Genomic DNA, 7,612 nt, shown 5'->3' with positions numbered 1-7,612 from the left:
TATATAATAAATTGTAATATATAAAATCAAAAGTATAAATAATAAAGTAACATAAAAATAATAAAATAAAATATATATATATTTAATATAAATATATAAAAATAAATTAAATTAATAAAATATAAATATAGAATTAATTGACTTGATGTTTATGACAAAAAATCATTGYACAAGTTTCAAAACAATCAACACCCTTATTAAGGGGGTGCGGATAGCACTGCCCAAAAAAACATATTGGTAACAGTCTTGACTTATTAAAGTTAGTGAAACAAAATTTTCGATAAACTTTAAAACAAGTCATTTATATTTGCCTGCCCTAAATCGAAAAAGAAATCAAATATGACGTGGCATATAATGATTATGCAATATGGATAAAGAAATAAGAATAATTGAATAAGTGGGCGAAGCTTTTCGTCTATAAATAAGTTATAGTAATACTAATAATGGAGGATGTGCATACGTGGACATTAAGATAAGGAACTGTCACATGTATAATTCAATTATTTATGTTCAATAATTTCATTTCTGAAAATTACATTATATATATATATATATATAATTTCATTATTCATGTCGGTTTTAAATAAAAGGGTGTTTTTTGTTCATGGATTTTAAAGAAATTGGAATGAATAATTCGTTTGACTAAATTACAAATCATATGTTTGGTTTATATAATGAAATGTAAGAATACTTTGAATTTCATTGAATGATACTTAATATTTTTATGTAGGAAAACATACGTAATTATTTGAATGGTATTACATTATAATTAATGCTCATGGTCGTCGGGTATTTTATTTGTGGTGTAATAAGTAAATAATTGCGCTAGATTTAATATTGAATTTGTACAAATTTGATATGGTTAATAATTTAAATGCAATGTTTAATTGCATCCCATCTTTTGTTCTTGTTAGGCATATTTTTTGGGATGTTTCTAAACTGTTTAATTAATGATAATTACTGAAGACTAAAATTCAAAGTAATAAAATATGTAACATAAGCATTAAGCCATCCATCTTGGACAAGGTATTGTAATAATCAAATTTAAGAGGATGACCTTTTGGTCAATAGAATAGTAAACATAAGCACACTATCCAAATTAAGATTAGACAAAAGCTTTGCATAATTTTCTAGACATTCACATGTCATTAATTTAAGAGCCTAATCTTTGGTCAATAATTTTTCCTATTTTCTAGAAATTGAAATTATGACTCGTCACGGTATAATTTCTTTCCAATGAAGTATTACGTGTTGTGGTCGATGTGGCATTTTAATTCAAGAAGTACATCATGAGGCGGTTGATGTGGCCCCCACCTTTTCTTCTTCGTTAATTTTTTATTTGTTTGTATTTTAATTATTACATATATTACGCGTTCAAATTAAAGATACATAAATGACCGATCTTGGACCAGTTATAGGCGAGAAGCAAATTTGGTCCCAAACTCTGAACATGAGATTGGTCATTAACTAATTAACAAAAACTAGATACAACCCGTAAACACTCTGATCTTGCATCAAAACATATCTCTCTCGGAATATGTGTTGGGAGGTATCAACGACGTGAGATGCGAGGCTATGGCACTGCACGAGGCGCCTCAGGATATGCAACATTGGATTGCATACTAGGTTGTATAGACCTGTTTCCAACGGTTTTATGTGGTTTCTTTTTCTCATTTCTCACTTGTTCTCTCCATATTGTGGATACAAAATACTCTCAAACCATTCAAAAGGTTGTAAAATTATATTTTGTCCATAGATTTGTTCGTTCTCAAGCATTGTAATCGGCTTCAAAGTTCAAAGTGTAGTAGACTTCTTGTGGTCTTCTTCACCAATTGTTTTTTGCAATTTAGATTTTTCACGTAAACATGATATTGTTCTCTATCATATCTCTTTTATTTTACTCGCACCAAGTTTACCACTTTATTGTTTGGTTCATAATTTACATTATTGTGAATCTAGTTTATCTTTATGCTTTAAAGTGGTCTTAGGGACCGTTTATCAAAATCTTATCTGGGTAAACGCTTATCAAGTTAGATTACCTTACCCTATTAATATGACAAGGATCAAGAATCTTACCCGGTAAAAACGAGGCAAGGACTGAGAGTCGTACCCGCTAAGTTAGGACAATAGCTCTTACCACAATTAGCACTTACCAGGTATAATTGTTGCATATGATGCCGTTTACGCATGGCAACGGGGCGGGGATGGGGCGGGTTTTGTAATCCCCGGCCCCAGTTTGTAATACCGTCCCCCGGCCCCGGCCCCGATACCCGGCGGGTACGGGGATTATCATCTCGTCCCATGTCAAATTTTAGCAATCCTCGGTCAAAACCTGGTAAACCCCGGTCAAAACCCGGTAAAAAGCATGCTTTAGCTTAATTCTATCGGGGATCCCCGGTCCCGGGACCCATTTTAGCGGGGAATCCCCGTCCCCGTTCGGGTCGGGTGAACCGGGTTCCCCACCGGGCCGGGGTAAATCACCATCCCTAATGCCGTTTTTGTTGACTAAAATCTTATCCGATAAATAAATGATTGTATTGAATTTTACCGACAAATAGTTATCAAGTAAGTGTTTGATAAACAACCTCTTAATTTTCATTTGTTTGGATATGACGTTGTTGACTTGGTTCAATTTTAAGTTAAATTGGGAATTGTATGGTCAACTAGGGGCAACATATTGTATTTTAATATCTTTCATTTATTTTTTTTGGATTTTCATTATTTAAAATCTTAGAATTTAATTAAAATCTTATAAACATAAGATTTTGACATCTTTAAAAGATGCTCGAGATTTTATAAGATTGTATGAAATAAAATTTTAAAAATGTTAAAAACATTTATTTTGTAATAATCGATTAATAAAAATGTTACAAACCAAACACACCAAAGATTTCAAATCCATTTCAATCTAAATCCCTCTATAAAATAAAATCTCTCAAAAACAATTTTACAAACTAAATGGAACCTTATAAAATACTATATGATAACATACAAATATGATGTGACAATTTTATGAAAACATGAAATATTTCATGATCTTAGATGATTTTAAAATTAAATTAATAATTGTAATGAATCAGTTACATTATATTGAAAGAGATTGGTTTTTTTTTTAATTGTTTCTTAATATCTTCGATGTTTGATTCTTTTAGACGTTTGGGTATTAAAAACGTTTGTTTTTTTAATAACTAAATATCTTCTGAAACTTTAAGTGGTAAACATATGATACCTCTTAATCCTAATCCGTGCTATATCAAATGTTACATATTTTACTTTTATACTTTTGTAAAAAAAACTATTTGTTTTTTTTATATATTTGCACTAGTTTTACCGATTTAGATTTCAGACTTCAGATGTAAAAACAAACAGCCTTACTGATCCAAATCCCAGACTTCAGCACAATTTCTTATAAATTAGAAGTGAAATCATACTTCAGACTTCAACACCTTTTAAAAAACAAACATCACCTAAACTTTTTAATCAAAACTATTGATCATTTTAATCGTATATATTGGTATTTGTATTATACATTATATTTATGTTTTTTTCTTTGTTTATGTTTTTCGAGGGAAAAGTTTTAAAAAAAACCAACAAATTATCTCATTTTAAATGATTAAAAATCCTAAATTATTTTTGTAATGAAAAAACCATTAAATTTTGTCATTTTGATTTATTAAGTTCTTAAACATTTTTTTTTAAATATATAAACTATTGAATTCTTAAAAATTAGTTATTTACATTCTTTCAAACCAAAAAAATTCATATTAAGCAACTAGTAAAAATTCAATGGTTTATTTATTCTTATTTTTAGAATTTAGGATCTTAATCATTAAAAATGTAAAAGTTTAATGGGTTTTTCATGCAAAAAAATAATTCAAATATTTAATCATTTATAATAAGAAAGTTTAATAATTTTTCAGTAAAAAAATAATTCAAAGATTAAACCATTTAGGTTTTTTTTTTATTGTTTTTTTGTGATTTTTATTTTTATTATAGAGGGTTGATTGTATTTTGTTCATTAATAAAGTAAAAGTGGCAGCACGATGACCGATCATGTGATAGACTGATAGTTGGGCATTAGACACATAATTCAAACTTCAAAAACATATAAACATGGTATTATTTTTTGTCTTCCTACTTTTTTATATCGTATATCAATGTGCAAGAATCCATATTTTCCATTCAAGTTTTAGGGGTGTTTGGGATTGTTGATAAAAACAACTTGTTGACTTATTCCGGTGTGACAGCGGTAATAAACATTTTTGAGTGTTTGGATAAACAATTTATACCGGTGTCAAACTGGTAATAAAAAGTTTTTGAAAAAGTTAAACTATTTTGACTTTTAATAAGTTGATAAGTATTTTTATAGAGTAAAATAAGTTGTTTCAAATAAGCAATCCTAAACACCCCTTTAAACATCAACCACCGTCAAAAAATGATCATTTTTCTAGTAGTGATAAATCCCGCAATTTGTTAGACGACTATGCCTTTTATTTAACATTAATTGATTTTAATATATAAAAAGAAATCTGAATAAAATATAAATACTATGCAAGTAGTAGTAATAATAATAATAATAATAATAATAATAATAATAATAATAATAATAATAATAATAATAATAATAATAATAATAATAATAATAATAATAATAATAAACAATAATAATGGAGAATAATGAAAGGTTGCAACCCCAACTAAAAAACAGCATAAATCATGTGGACCGGCGGGGACAATTCATGTGCATGCACACATGTGAAGTTGTGAACTAACCTCCATTGTTATGCTGCACGTATTTTCTTCCATTCAATAAACATCGACCCACCATTTCGGATAGTTTACTAAATGTTTATATGGGTAAATATTTATTAAGTCAGATTACTTTATCCGATGAGTATCGTAAAGAACAAAAATTTTACCTAATAAGAGCGAAAGCAAGGCCCGAGAGTATTACCCGGTAAGTGAGGGCGACGACTTTTACCATGGTTTGCGTTTACCGGGTAATTTGTTGCATACAATGTCGTTTTAATGGACTAAAATCTTATCTGGTAAGTAAATGATAGTGTTGAATTTTACCAGTAAGCGTTTACCGGGTAAATGTTTAGGTTAACGGCCCTTTAATTAAGGATGGATCCACATTTTTTTTTTCAAACGGTTGTACCATTTAATTATAAGAAGTAATATAGGGATATTTTGCATACAATCATTATTGATATGTTGGTTGGTTTATTGTTTTTCATATGTGAGTTCTTGTGTTCAAATCTTTTATTGCCAATTTTTGTCAGAAACATAATAAATTTGAAATTAAAAACTAAAAGATTACATTAACGAGATTCAAACTTGGGTATGGGGTGGAAGAAATGTCTTAAAAACCTATTCTACCAAGGGAAACTTGTGTCCTTATTGTAGTTTCAAAATATATACAGTGTCACACAACAAATTGATACGGTGACACTTTTCACGACCCTGTAATTTTTTTACACTATGATGAAGGAACAAAATAGTGGTACGTGCCACTATAAAACCCTTCGGTCCGTATATGCACTTAATTATCTTCAATCACATAACAACAACAACAACAACAACAACAACAACAATAATAATAATAATAATAATAATAATAATTACTTTATAGTTTTAGAGAACTAAGTTATATAAAAAATGTCATTTATAAGTAACTACAATATCTCAAAAGTTATACATATATTGTGAATTTTCATAATTAAATTTAAACTTCGAAGTTGAAACTTACTCGAGTAGTAGATCAGTTGCATATTGTAGCAGTCTCATTTTCAATATGAGAAATGTCATGTTATTAATAATATTTTTCATAAATATCTTCAAATAACAGGTAAATAAAATTGTTTATAGTGGAAGACTTTAAAACTCAATAAATATATATCTTAAATGCTAACTTGTCCTATATCGGGTCAAAAACATATAAAAAAATGTCTAAAATGTTCAAATGTCCTTAAATAAATAAGAGTAAAATCCTTCTACGCATGTCCCTTGCCTTTATCGATTCCAGAAACGCTCGCTCCTGGGACGTTTACTATAATAAGCTAAATAGCTCAATGAGTTCATGGTTTTCGTGCAATAACAATCATCCAATGTCATATTGCATTACATATAAGGAAAAACATCATATGCATTTCCAAAGGAAACATCTTTTACAAGATCTCATAAACTGCCTCGAGTAATAACTGATAGGTTGCAAGCATTCTCTACTGTTTACGACTCTTGCCCAGAGCCAGCAACCCCTTACGAAGTCATGTTGCTATATCACAAACATTTCGTGGAGAGAATGGCTCTCACAGAGCCAATCACCCATTTCAGGGTCGTACCTCCCTTTAAGTGTGACATAGCTTACTGGTATCTATTTCTCTCGACCATGTACCATAGGTACCATTAACAACCAAAGAACTTTAGCGTGCAAGAAATGTTTATAACCCAAAACAATTAGCATGCATACCCATATATATCCATGTGCATGTAATCATAAAAACAAGACCATGTGATTAAAACATCTTATCATGCATAACATACAAAACCACAGTCATATATGTAAAAAAAAAATTATTTTCATAAGCGGGTACCTGGAACCGGTTCCCGGAGGTTCCGATTCCAAAAATTCAAGAACCGCTCTAACTGGTTCCGGTTCCAATATCTCAAGAACCGCCGGTTCCGGTTCCTGTCAAATAGGACGGGTACCCGCCTATATATGCTCACCCCTAGCTCCAACGATGTTTCAAGAACACCAAAAATGTTCCAAATCCCTCAAAATCTCTCCTTCTTACTCTAAAATTCATAATTGATCAATGGAGGTGGTTTGGAAGGGTTTTAATTCAATGGTGGTTCCCTTCCATACTTAGCCCTCCCTAATTCCCTCCTTTGTAACTCTTTTGAAATTTAAATTCTAAAATATTATTAGGTTTCTAATGTTTTAAATGAACAACCAAACTTCGTTAATTCATAATACTAGACCTTTACATCAATCACCTTTTAAGTCTTGACATAACTTGTTCCTTATAATGTCTATTATAAATTGCTCTTATTTTGGGGTGTTACACATATGATTAACAAATTATAAGATTTATTCATACCTCAAAGGCACAAACAAAAATGTGACTTAGTGATTGAGGTTTTGGGGATGTGGTGGAATATCTTATCTGTTAAGGGTTCGATTCCAAGTGTACACAACAATAATGACCACTAAGTTTATCATGATTGATTGTAGTTACAATTTGCTTAGATTAGTCCGGACAATCATGCATAGCCTGAAACATCCTTCCAAAAAAAGGCACAAACAAAAATTTGTATCTATATATGTTAATTGTGTTTTCAAATTCCTCTAAAAATGGAGAAATAAAATTTAAAATCTTAAAAAAATTGCATTCAACTCCAATGGTTTCATAATGGTTATATTATTAGAATACTAGAAGCGTATTCGCGCAATGCAGCGAGATACATCGTGTGTTTAATATTTCATTTTATTTTTTTATCTCAGTCGATATTATAATATGGCTTTATGTGATTTTGAGAAAGCGATGATGTTTTTATTTTTGAATAAAATATATGTTTGACGATATCATAAAAATTTGACAAAAATATA

The sequence above is a fragment of the Cynara cardunculus genome (genome assembly GCF_001531365.2).
Source record: "Cynara cardunculus var. scolymus isolate 2C chromosome LG 15, CcrdV1, whole genome shotgun sequence".
In the NCBI taxonomy this organism is placed as follows: domain Eukaryota; kingdom Viridiplantae; phylum Streptophyta; class Magnoliopsida; order Asterales; family Asteraceae; genus Cynara; species Cynara cardunculus.
The sequence above is the reverse complement of the archived record's forward strand: the minus strand, read 5'-3'. Positions refer to the sequence as shown.